The sequence below is a fragment of the Hordeum vulgare genome, chromosome 3H (genome assembly GCF_904849725.1).
Source record: "Hordeum vulgare subsp. vulgare chromosome 3H, MorexV3_pseudomolecules_assembly, whole genome shotgun sequence".
Taxonomy (NCBI): Eukaryota; Viridiplantae; Streptophyta; class Magnoliopsida; order Poales; family Poaceae; genus Hordeum; species Hordeum vulgare.
In genome coordinates this window covers 53306848-53320110 of record NC_058520.1, presented here as the reverse complement: position 1 = coordinate 53320110, position 13263 = coordinate 53306848, and the positions used below count along the sequence as shown (strand labels likewise).

General features: G+C 43.5%; 1 pseudogene; it reads right to left on the bottom strand.

Annotated features, from left to right (window-relative positions):
* Window positions 1-980: 980 nt before the first annotated feature.
* On the bottom strand, window positions 981-11386 carry LOC123441473 (annotated as a pseudogene).
* Window positions 11387-13263: the final 1877 nt, after the last annotated feature.

Here is a 13263-nt window from a genome sequence, read left to right as displayed (position 1 = left end):
TTATGTTCTCGCCAATATATGTGTGTTCTTGATCCTATCTTGCAAGTTGTAGTCACCTACCATATGTTATGACCCGGCAACACCGGAGTGACAATAGCTGGAACCACTCCCGGAGATGACCATAGTATGAGGACTTCATGTATTCACCAAGTGTTAATGTGTTGGTCTGGTTCTTTATTAAAAGGAGAACCTTAATTTCCTGTAGTTTCCATTAGGACCCCGCTGCCATGGGAGGGATGGACAATAGATGGCATGCAAGTTATTTTCCCTAAGCACGTATGACTACATACGGAATACATGCCTACATTAGATTGACGAACTGGAGCTAGTTACATATATCTCCGTGTTATAACTGTTGCATGATGAATAACATCCGGCATAATCATCCATCACCGATCCAATGCATACGTGTCTGTTGCTACTGTTACTCTGTTGCTACTACTGTTACTTTGCCACTACTGTTGTTACTTTGCTGCTATTGGTTACTGTTGCTACTGCTGTTATCATACTACCTTGCTACTGATACTTTGCTGCAGATACTAAATCTTTCAGGTGTGGTTGAATTGACAACTCAACTGCTAATACTTGAGAATATTCTTTGGTTCCCCTTGAGTCGAATCAATAAATTTGGGTTGAATACTCTACCCTCAAAAACTGTTGCGATCCCCTATACTTGTGGTTATCACTCTTGCATGTCTGTATATGATGTATATGTGTAATACAAGGTTGCTCTTGGAGCTGTATTAGAAGGGGGAGAGGGAGCTCAGTGCTTCCTTCCTTAGCCTCATGTCTTTGTGTGCATGAGGGAGTGAGAGGGCAGCCAAAGAGGGTCCTCCCCATACGTGGTGGGCATGAGAGCCTGGTATTGAAGTGTGGCTTGGTATGTAAGCTAAAGTGGGTAGCTTACATACCAAGCTGCTTGGCATGTAAGCTACCATGGGTAGCTTACCTGCCAAGCTATATGTGGCTTGGGAGCTAGGCTATGCTTGTCTCGTGGGGCACTTTATAAACCAGCGCCCAGGGGACAAGTTACACTGGAGATGAAACTGCGTGACGCCCGAAGGGACGTCGTAGTTGACTTCGGGCAGCCGTTTGGCTGGCACAGCCGGGTGGTCAGAGGAGCCAGCCGTGGGCAGGAATGGAAGAAGCCGGCCCGGGCGGGCAGGCAGCCCGTTCGACTCTCCGTCTTTGGGGTACCTGGGGATCATTCCCCCGACAATCAGGCCTTTTGTCATCAGAGTCAGGCCTAGCAGATTCTTCGGCTGGAATATTCTGAGAATTTCTTCAGCTATTGGTTCTTCATTTTCATCACCCTCAGCTGTTTGCACAGTTTGGCTTGGTTGAAGCTTTGTTGGCTGCTTGGAAGTGGCCATTCTGTTGTTGTATTCATGAGCAACTGCACTTGCAGCTTTGACGAATTGTACTTTCGCACCCTTTTGATCAGCATGAAGACTTGTATATATGTGTGTGAGAGTCTTCATCTCCGCCTGAGTAGAAACAAGTTTCTCGGGGGATAAGGTGAGGAGGTTCTGCTTCAAAAATTTCTCCTTTTTGACCTTGGGAAGCCTAGCTTGTTTGGCTTGTTGATCCTTCCATTTAGCTTCATTGGTGAAAGTGGCAACCATGTGGCTGACTCCAGGAGGAAGCTTCAAATCATCAATGGGAGTGTTCGGATCCTCATGCCAGAGATCAATGAAGTTTAGTAATTCCTTCAGATCCATGGCAAGAGGAACGGTGCTACCAATGGCTTGTGCAACTCTTTCCTGCTTGTTTGTGATGATGGTAGTCTTCAACAAACTTGGTGAATATTTTGACGCAGATCCAGTGGCAGATGGCATAGAAGAACTAGGGTTGTTAAACTGAACCTTACTGAGTTGCTTCTGCTGCGGTGGTGAAGACTTGGCTGCAGTTGAAGATTTTGGAGTCGTTGCAACTTTCTAAGGAAATTGCTCTTTTGATGCAGCTGTTGAGGCTTTTGGCTTGAGAATTGGTTTCTTCGGTAGAGCCTTCTTCTGAGGAATGTCAGTAGTAGAGGCCTCACGAGCTGAAGAAGTGGCAGCAGTTGCTGCTGCAGCAGAGTCCTCGTTGAATTTCGTCACAGCAACTTTAGCCTTCTTCTACAGCTTAGACAGATATTTGTCTCTTCCATCACGGTAATCCTCAATAGTAGCCACGCTTGACGGAAGAGCTGCTTGTTAATCTCCCTGTGGCAACCTTTTGCAGGGAGGCTTGAGGGCAAACTTCTTGGCATATTTAGGAGTCACATATCTAAATTCTTTCCATTCTTTTGCCCATCGGTGTTCAATCTTCTGAAGCCTTATCTAGCGCTTCGCCATGGTCTCTTTACCATGAATTTTCTCATCAGGTATACAATAATCAGCATAGATTTCCTCAGGGATCTCAAAGGCCGTATTTTCTTCCAGCTTCTTCCCACCTTTCTATTTCCTGCCTTCCTCCTTTTTCTTCAGCTGAGGCTTTTGCTAAGAAATTTGTATTCTTGATGATTCTAATGACACGGGTAATGTTTCTTCAAGAAATGCTACAAATGAGTTAAGTTGAGAACCTAGTGATTCATCAGCTGACATTTTGTACGTGTGAATAGAGTATAGGTGCGAAGAATTTGGAGAGGTCATATGCGTTCTCAGATTTGAGGAAATTTGAAGAATTACTTAAGGTGAGGAATTTGACCAGTAAGTTGAGGAATTTGACTAAGCATTCTGATCTTGGGTTCCAGAGTTATGTAGATTCGAATATTTACACAATTGAGGAATCTCGTGAAGAATTTTAGTGACTTAGTGAAATTCATCAAGTGTTCTATACATGGGTGTGCACTACTGAGGAAATTTCTGAGGAAAAGCTTATTTCACGAATCTAAAGAGAATTAAGAGATCCATAGGGACAGTAAAATAGGATTTTATTTACCATGTGTGAAGAACACGATGAACTGGAGTGGTAAGAAGAGGAAGTTCTTCGGTTCATATCTTCAGTGCCCTAACTTGGCGACTGAAGACAGCTACAGCGGCGGTGGAGGAGGATATTCCTCAGTCGGCGTGAGTCCGGCGATGGCGAGGGCGAGGCAGTGAAGCTTTTCCTCACAGGTGATGAAGATGCTAGCGGCGGCGCTAGGGTTTGATCTCGAGCGGAGAAGACGAGAGGAAGAGAAGAGTTTTGACCGAGGGGGTAAGGGGGCTATTTATAGCTCAGGTGAAAACGGTCCGGGCCAAAACTTTCGGATCGAACTACCCTTACCCCCTCGTCTCCGCGTGACACGTGGTGCCCACGATCGAAGTGGTGGAGATCGTGGTTATCCGAACGTGAGTAGTGGGTGTGGTTACTATTGTAATGTTAAAAAAATGAATTCTGAGGATTTCGTTGCAAAGTCCTCGGCTGACAAGGACTCAGTGAGAATTTTGAACAAGTGTTAAACTGAACGCATATGAAGAATTGAGAATAGACTGGGTTGACCTTAGCATAGAGGGGAGTCGGGTCCGATCACATTCACTTAGAAGAAAAATGAAATTGAAGACTGAGCAATAAGTGAATGTTGTTGAGGACATTGAAAGCTCATTATAATATATATGTAATCAAATGAAGATCATCAAAAAACGTTTGAAGAATTTGAAATTTTGAAAACTTTGAAAATTTTAAGGAATTTGTGAAAAAGTCTCAGATTGAAGAGTTTCAACTTTGAAGAATTTTCATCTTGAAGAATTTCAAAGTTGGGTGGTGGCGTTACCCACCGTATAAGAATGATGATTTCAGGCGCCGCGTACAATTGTCGTAGGGCCCTGAGAACCAAATTCCTCATTGATTTCTTCACACTTAGAGTCATATTCTTCATTAATTAAAGAAAATCATTACTTTGTGTGTTGCACATCTAAGTCATCAATTTTGCATAAGTGTTAGGATGCGTGCATGTTTACAAGACATTCGAAGATTCTAGGATATTTAGCTCACAGAGCAACTTGCAAAACCTTCTCTCATCCCAGGGCTTTGTGAAAATATCTGCTAGTTGATCATCAGTCTTCACATGGTTGATGATGATATTGTCCTTGAGTAGATGGTCACGAAGAAAATGATGATGAATCTGGATGTGCTTGGTCTTAGAGTGTTGTACTAGGTTGTAGGCGATCTTGATTGCACTCTCATTGCCGCAGTAGAGGAGCGCATTCTTCATGTTGATGTCGTAGTATTTGAGGGTTTGCTTCATCCATAGCAGTTGAGCACAGCAAGATCCAGCAGCAATGTACTCAGCTTCGGGAGTGGAGAGTTATACACAGTTCTGCTTCTTTGAGGACCAGCAGACTAATGATCTTCCGAGGAAATGGCATGTGCTAGATGTTGACTTGCGATCCACACGGTCACCAGCATAATCAGAATCAGAATATCCAACGAGGTGAAGATTTGAGCCCTTGGGGTACCATAACCCTAGTGTTGGTGTGTGAGCTAGATATCGAAGAATATGTTTCACAGCCTTATGGTGTGATTCCTTCGGTTTTGCTTGAAAACGTGCACACATGCAAACACTAAGCATAATATCTGGCCTAGATGCACATCGGTACAATCACGAGCCAATCATAGAGAGATATACCTGCTGATCGAATTCTTTAGCATTTTCGTTAGTGCATAGGAATCTTGACGCCTTTGCATTCATGCATGTCGAATTTCCTCAGAACGTCCTTGAGGTATTTCTCCTGAGATATGAATGCGTTGTTGACGAATTTGCAGGCCTAAGAAGAATTTCTGCTCCCCCATAATGGACATTTGATATTCTTCACTCATCATGTAGGCAAATTCATCACTCTAACGTTTGTCAGTACAACCAAAAATACTGTCGTTGACATATATTTGGCATACAAATAGTTCATTGTCATAGGATTTTGTGAAAAGAGTAGGATCAAGTGAACCGAGTTTGAAGCCTTTCTTCTTGAGGAATTCCTTCAATGTATCATACCACGCCCGAGGGGCTTGCTTGAGGCCATAGAGTGCCTTTTTGAGTCTGTAGACTTTGTCCGGATGCTTCGGGTCTTCAAAACCTGGGGGCTGAGGAACATATACTTCTTCCTCAAGCTTACCATTGAGGAATGCACTTTTCACATCCATTTGATATAGAGTTATATTGTGATGATTAGCATAAGCAACTAATATTCGAATAGCTTCAAGTCTAGCAAGAGGTGAAAAAGTTTCATCAAAATCAATTCCTTCAACCTGTGTGTAGCCTTGGGCTACAAGCCGTGCCTTATTCCTCAAAATCTGGCCATCCTCATCTTGCTTGTTTCGGTAAATCCACTTGGTGCCGATCATATTGTGCTTGCGAGGATCTGGTCTTTTGACGAGTTCCCAAACATCATTTAGTTTGAACTGAAGAAGTTCATCTTGCATGGCTTGAATCCACTCAGGTTCCATAAAGGCTTCAGCAACTTTTGAGGGTTCTATGATAGACACAAACGAGGAATACCCACAAAAGTTAACTAAATGTGAAGCTTTTGAGCGAGTGAGAGAACCTCGCACATTGATGTCATCGAGAATTTTCTCAAGTTCTACTTCATTTGCAATCCTCGGATGAGCTGGTTGAAGACTTTGGTCGGGCTGAGGAATTTTTTGTGTAGCATTTTCCTCAGGTGCACCAGTATGAATTTCCTTAGTGTTGGGGACGACTTCTTCAACAAGGGGTTGTTCCTCAGTAGGAATGATATCCTTTGTAGCCTTGAGCTTGACGAGTTCCTTAGGAGATAGTTTATCTGGCACACGAGGTAGTTTCTCTCTTTGCGAGCCATTAGTTTCATCAAACCGCACATCTACGGTTTCAACAACCTTATTGTGATAGGTGTTGAAGACTCTGTAGGTGTGCGAGTCCTTCCCGTAACCAAACATAGAACCCTCATGTGCTTTAGGTGCAAACTTTGAGCTATGCTAAGGATCTCTAATCCAGCATCTTGCATCGAAGACTTTGAAATAACTTACATTGGGTTTATTTTCAATGAGGAGTTCATATGAGGTTTTCTTGAGGAATTTGTGAAGATATACCCGATTGAAGATGTGTCAACAAGTGTTGATTGCTTCAGGCCAGAAGCGACGAGGAGTCTGATCTCCTTCAAGCATAGTCCTTGCCATTTCAACCACAGTCATGTTCTTGCATTGGACGACGCCATTCTGTTGAGGAGTATAAGGAGCAGACAGTTCGTGAATAATACCAAGTTCATCAAGATAATCATCAAGACCAGTATTCTTGAATTCTGTCCCATTATCACTCCTGATGTGTTTTATCTTGACGCCGAAGTTCGTCGAGGCCCTTGAGGAAAATCGTTTGAAGACTTACTACACTTCATTTTTATACAGAATGATGTGTACCCAAGTATAGTGAGAATAGTCATCAACGATGACAAAGCCATATAAAGATGTTGCATTGGTTAGAGTAGCGTAATGAGTAGGTCCAAACAGATCCATGTGAAGCAATTCAAACAAACGAGTAGTAGTCATGATAGTCTTCGAGGGGTGTTTGGATCTGGTAATCTTTCCAGATTCACAAGCACCACAAAGGTGGTCCTTGAGGAATTTGACGGATTCAATGCCAATGACATGCTTTTTCTTCGCCAGTGTATGCAAATTCCTCATGCCTGCATGACCAAGTCGTCGATGTCATAGCCAACCTTCTGATGTTTTTGCTAGTAAGCATGTGGCTGGTTGAGGACTTGTAGAAAAAATCAAAAATGTACAAATCTCCTCTCCTAAAGCCTACAAAGACTTTGGATTTGTCAGATTCCATGATGACTACACATCTATATTTTCCAAAAATGACAATCATATCAAGATCACAAAGCATTGAGACTGACATGAGGTTAAACCCAAGGGCTTCTACAAGCATGACTTTGTCCATGTGCCTGTCCTTTGAGATAGCCACTATGCCAAGTCACAATACCTTTCTTTTACCTTTATCAGCATAAGCGATTTGCTTTAGTGGTGATGGAATGAGTGGCATGTTCATCAACAAGCTTTTATCACCAGTCATGTGATTTCTGCAACCACTATCAAGAACCCATTTTGTATTCTTGGGTTTGTCATCGTGCAGATGAATTAGTACAACTTACCATCTCATATGCTTCATACTTGAAGAATATGATATCAATTTCATCATATAAGAATTTCATCATAAATAGTAAATTTGAGGACGTGTGAAATGTCATCATTTCATCATTTTTAGCTTGCGTCCAATCAAGCAATTTCCTTGGGTCTCCAGCAAATTCTTCAAATGATGACTTTCATCTAGAGACCTGACCTGCAGAATTGATTAGTTCATTTTCTTCATCACACACATCTGAAGGGTTGGCAAAGAGTTTATCATCCTGTGAGCACCATATGAGAATGGAGGCATTGAAGCTAACGCACTTCTTTTCACAGTAGGGGGGTTGAGTACTCAAATGAATAGGCAGAGAAATTCTTTGAGGACTTATGAACATAATGATTTGAGGAATAACGCTCATATTCATGTCCCTTGTAGTTTCCCTGCATATCAGAAGCATTAGCGTGAGTACGAGCATAATATTTACCATTTGAGGAATTTGATCCTCGTGAAGACTTTGGTCCACCTAAGGAAATTGATCTGGGTTTCTAGTTCTTCACAGGTGGTGTCATGAAGACATTCACCTGAAGATTTTCCAAGCAACTTTTGGGGACACATGTTTTCCTCAGGGGTGGTTCATTCTTGTAGTTAGTTCCAACATATCGATCAAATACATCACCAGATTGATTTTTGAATAGTTTATAGTTGGATTCAAATGGCTCATCAGAGGAATTGGATATTTCACGTGCAAAGCCTGTTAGAGTGGATGGATCGACGGGAGGGCCTTTAGCAGCAACCCATGAGGTTTTGGGGTACTTCTCGGGTTTCCAGTATGATCCATCGGCATTCAATTTCCTCTCAAAGGCAATGGCTTCTTTCCTTGGGTTCCTGTTCAGAATCTTATTTTTGAGCACATCGCGAAGGGTTTGATGCCCTTTGAGACTTTTGTATATGCCTGTCACGTACAATTCCTTCAACCCTGCATTTTCGTCAGTAGCATTTGTGGTTTCTTCACGTGAAGAATTTGATATCACAGGGACAGTTGAAGAATTTGTAGCGATAGAAGCGTTTGATGATTCTGGTGAAGAATTAGCAGTTTCACGCTCGTTGCCTTTCAAACATGGTGGAATGAATTCAACCTGAGCGGTACTGATCTATTGAGCAAGTAATGAATCATGTTTCATTCGAAGATCATCATGAAACATCCTTAACTTCTCAAGATCAAGCTTCTTTTGAAAAAATTCATAGGAAAGTTTCTCATGATCAGCCAAGAGTGTTCCATAACGATCTTGAAGACTATCAAATCTAGACTAAAGACTTTTCACATCTTCAGTGAGGACTTGAGTACGATTCATTTCATCATTCAATAGATCATCGCTTTTGTCTAGCAGTTTTTGAAGCTTTTCAATGACACTTTGTTTCTTGGTGGCAATGTTGGCAAGTTTGTAGTAACTGGGTTTTTGATAATCATCGGGTTCACAGTCACTAGAATCAAAGGAGGAAGTATGCCTTGGTACCTTCGAATCTTTTGCCATGAAGCAATAGGTTGGAGCAAAGTCATCAGCATATTCATTAGTGTAGATAGTGTTGTCATTTTCTTCAAGGTTGAAGATTGACTTGGTGACAAATGTGGTAGGCAGTGCAAGACTTGCCACTCCAGACTCTGACTCCTCTTCAGAACCTTGATCTTCATCATATTCCTCTGGTTCTTCTTTTTTTGAGTGTAAGACAGTAGGAAAGACTCCTACTGCATGTATATATAAATAGAACTCACAATGTTACATGTACATGTGGGGGGAGGGGTGAGGTGGTGGTGGATGGTTTACACTACTAGAGGAGGGATCAGCAAAGAAGCAACAATGTTGTCCACTAGATGTGCCTTGCTAGCTGGCACCCTATGTCTAAGGTTGGAAAAATCCTTTACAAATCTATGTCTCCAAGAGTCTAGAGAGGGTGTCACATTCTCAAAACATTTGTTGTTTCTTTCTTTCCACAGACTATAGGCTGCCACCAGGAAGGTCTCCATGAACATCTTCCGGGGATATATCATCTTCTAGTGTTGCAACACCTCTAGTCTATGATCAGACACCGCCCATCTAATCCCTAACAGCTCCCGGCAACTTTTGCTGAACCCACATCCGAAGAAGAGATGTTCAAGCGTCTCCTCTATATTACGGCCACACCGTAGACAATCCAACGTGGAGCCTATATTATAGTGTCTTCTTTTGAGCATATTCCTTGTGTTAAGCCTGTCCATGAGTAGGAACCAACCAAACACATTGATCTTCGGTGTGCACTTCGATTTCCATAGCCAGTTATATGCTGCATGGGCAACCACCCCTTTGAAGCAGAACCTACGATAATCCGACGTCTTGAAGTCATCAGTCCCCCATGCACACGTCCATTTATCTGCATTAGGGTTGATCGTCTTCTCACATATTTCTGCCATTAACAGCTTGACTTCATCATGAGCCTGCGTCGAGAGTGGTAGCAGGAACCTCTCCTGCAACGATTGCGTGCTCAGAAAGTCGTGGACTGATGCATCTTCAGAGCTAGAAAAACAGAATGCTCGGGGGAATTTGTCTTCATATACCGCATTGTTCCAATCATCTTTCCAAAACAGTGCGGATCGGCCGTTGCTAGTCTGGATTCTAGTCACCCCCCTAAGCAGAGGCATGAGTTAACCAGCTCTCGCCACCAAAAGGATCCACACGGCCCCTGTGCATGCGGCACTTCATCTACATAATGTGTGTTCCAGATTAGAGATACCCAGGGAACATCACGATGGTTATAGAACATGTGCAGCATTTTCAGAAGCATGGCATCATTTTGTAATCTGAGACTTAGAACCCCAAGCCCACCATTATCTTTGGGCTTACACACCGCCTCCCAAGCTGCAAGCGCATTGCTTTTGAAACCATCCTTCACCTTCTTCCTCCACAAGCACCTCCTTCTTATCTTATCGACCTGTTCCACAATCGTCGGCGGGATCCGGAGCGTTCCCATGGGGAAGATGAGTATCGATGTAATAAGAGAGTTCATTAGGGCTAGCTTGCCCGCATACGACATCATTGTCATTGCCGCCGTTATCTTCCTTTCTACTTTACAAACCAGTGGGGTCATGTCCAAAACCGTGGGTTTTGATGTGCCCAGCGGTAGTCCCAGGTACGTGAATGGCATAGAGGCCCTCGTGCATCCGAAAATCTTCACAATATCTTCACTTTCGTTGGGGGACAGGTTGATGGGAACCGGCGTCGACTTTTCATAGTTGATCTTGAGCCCGATGGTTGCAACATAGTCATCTAGGATGTCTTTCATCTTGGCGGCCTGGACAGCACAAGCTGGCATCACAATGATCGTGTCATCAGCATATTGGATCACTGGGAAGTCCTCATTTCCTCGAGGATCGATCGGATGCGTAAAAACCCCATCGGCCATCGCTTTGTTGATCACAGTTTTGAGTAGATCTGCAGCCAAGACAAATATCACGGGGGAGAGGGGATCTCCTTGTCTGACACCACATATTCACGGAAATTGTCGTCCAGGAACCCCGTTCAACAGCATCGATGACTTCCCTGAGGAGAAAATGCACTTTATCCAACTAATCCACCGCGCGTTAAAGCCCATATGTTTCATGATGTCAATCATCGCTGAGTGCTCAACCGTATCAAATGCCTTGGCGAAGTCAAGCTTAAGTAGCACTATCTTTTTTCGAGACTCTTGGCACTGGTGGATATATTCGAACGCCCACGCTAGACAGTCATGGATCGATCTCCCCTTGAGAAAACCATATTGATTACGGTGTACAATCCGCAAGATGATCTTCTGAAGTCGTTGGGCGATAATCTTAGAGATCATCTTAAGACAACAGTTAAGCAGCATGATCGGTCTGTAATCATTGACTGTTTCAGGCGAGGATACTTTTGGGATCAGTGTGATATATCCATAGTTGAGAGATTCTAGGTTAAGTGATCCCCTGTGGAATTCTTCACAGAGTCCATAGAAATCTTCCCAGATGATTGACCAGCAAGCCTTCAGAAACGCTCCATTAAACCCATCTGGCCCTGGTGCTCGGTCCGCTGGCATTTGTTTGACGACATCATCGATCTCCGATTTTTCAAAAGGAACAGTGAGTGTATCAAAGTCAATCTCTGATCTCAGTTGTGACGCGAGGTCGAACCGTATGTCCGGTGGTCTAGACGCACCCATTCTCTCTCTATATGTTTCAAATAGGACAGCCTCTTTGTCCTTGTGATCTTCGACTACACTGCCATCCATGTTTTTAAGTGTAGCTACACAATTGCGTCGGTATCTTTCGGTCGCCATTGATTGTAAAAACTTGGTGTTTTCATCTCCGAATTTGATCCACCTAACTGTGCATCGTTTACTCCAGTATTCCTTCTGATATTGCAATAGCCTAATGATGTGAGATTTGAGGATCGACCTGAAGTTCTTCTCTGGGGTGGTGAGATTTCTCTTCTTTCTATCGCATCGATCTCTAGCAAGGCTTTGTTGGTGTTGTCAATGGCAACTGATAGACGAGATATGTTCTTGCTCCATCGTTTGAGAGCTACCCTAACCGCATTCATCTTTTGACAGATGATCGAAGCTGCATTGCTATCTTTACCGTAACGGATCGGTTTAGACCAAGCGGAGGAGACCGTGTCCATAAATCCTGGGTGCGCTATCTAGAAAGATTCAAAGCGAAAGCTTCTATTCCTAGGAATTTTCGTCTGTATCACAACAACGCAAGGAATATGATCCGAGATAGGTCTTGCTAGAGGGCGCACCATAGTGTTGGGGAATGATATGGACCAGTTCAGAGACGTGAAAAACCAGTCTAGCTGTTCTAGAAGCGGATCTTGCTGCATATTAGACCATGTATAGGTTCTACCTTTGATCAGTAGCTCCGTAAGCGCTTGCTCGCCGATGAATTCATTGAACGTGAACATGTCTTGGACATCTCCTCCCGGTCTGTTACGGTTCAGTGGGTCTCTGATATAATTGAAATCCCCAACCATCAACTAGTCTTCTGAGGTTGGGATGTTTATGTCGAACAACCATTCCGTGAATAGAGTTCTTCGATCTCCCTGACAGGGACCATAGATATTCAGAAGCTTCCATTGATGCGCTGAATGATTTGATTTAAACTGTGTTCCAAGGGCGAAATCTTTCTCTATAAACGTAGTGCCTGTGAAAACCTTGCTATTCCAGATTGTGACAATACCACCAGAGGCACCCCTAGATGGGATGTAAGCGAATCGATCAAAGCATTTAGGGCATAGTGTTTTAAGAACAGCGGCATCAGAAGTTTGCATCTTAGTTTCTTGCAAGCAAATAACCGAGCATCCACTATCACGGATTGCATTTGAGAGAGCTAGATGTTTAACCGGCGAGTTCAAGCCACGGATATTCCAACAGAGCACATTCCAGTGTTGTAAAAGAGCCATAAGAAAATATTAAAAGCTACAGTATATGACTAATTCATACATGGTCTGAATCAGCTCCCGATGCTTCCTTGAGCAAGATACTAGCTGTGAGCTCCTCTTCAGGTATGGCGCAGAGGTGGGTTCCGACGGCTTGCATGGTGGTGATGGCGGTGGGAGGCACATCCATGTCCGAGAGGGTGTTGTCTTCCTGATTTGTGATGCGGGGCATCACTCTGGGTTTGACCTTCGATTTACTGATGCGTCCGTCAGCTATTGGAGGCACTCTAAAGCCATCATATTTGTTCGAGCGGGAGCTGCAGTGCAGGGTGGAAGTATCAACATGAATTGTCATTTTACCCTTCTCCCTTGGTGGAGCCCTAATATCTCGAAGTATCACTCAGGAGAGCATATCAGATTGGGCCTCCCCTGTTTCATCAGTAGAGTCCCCTGTAGTGATCACCCCAGAGGTGTTAGGTTGAGGTGCCACAATGATCTGGTGATGGGTGACCTCTGTATCCAGTGCTAACATTGCGTGTCCAGAAGAGTAATCCTCGAGCACAACAGCAGAAGCAAGTCTAGGTGCAGGAAGCAGGGAGCCAGAGCTATTAAAGATCAGGCCTTCTTCTCCAACAGAAATGGTGACTCCCATTTGCACACACTCATGCCTGAAACCATAGCCATTGGACCAAGGCCCCCTGGTAGCTATAAGAGGTTGCAGATTTCTGAAGGTAAAATCATTAAGTTGTTGCCTGGGAGTTGAGTCTGTCAGCAGCA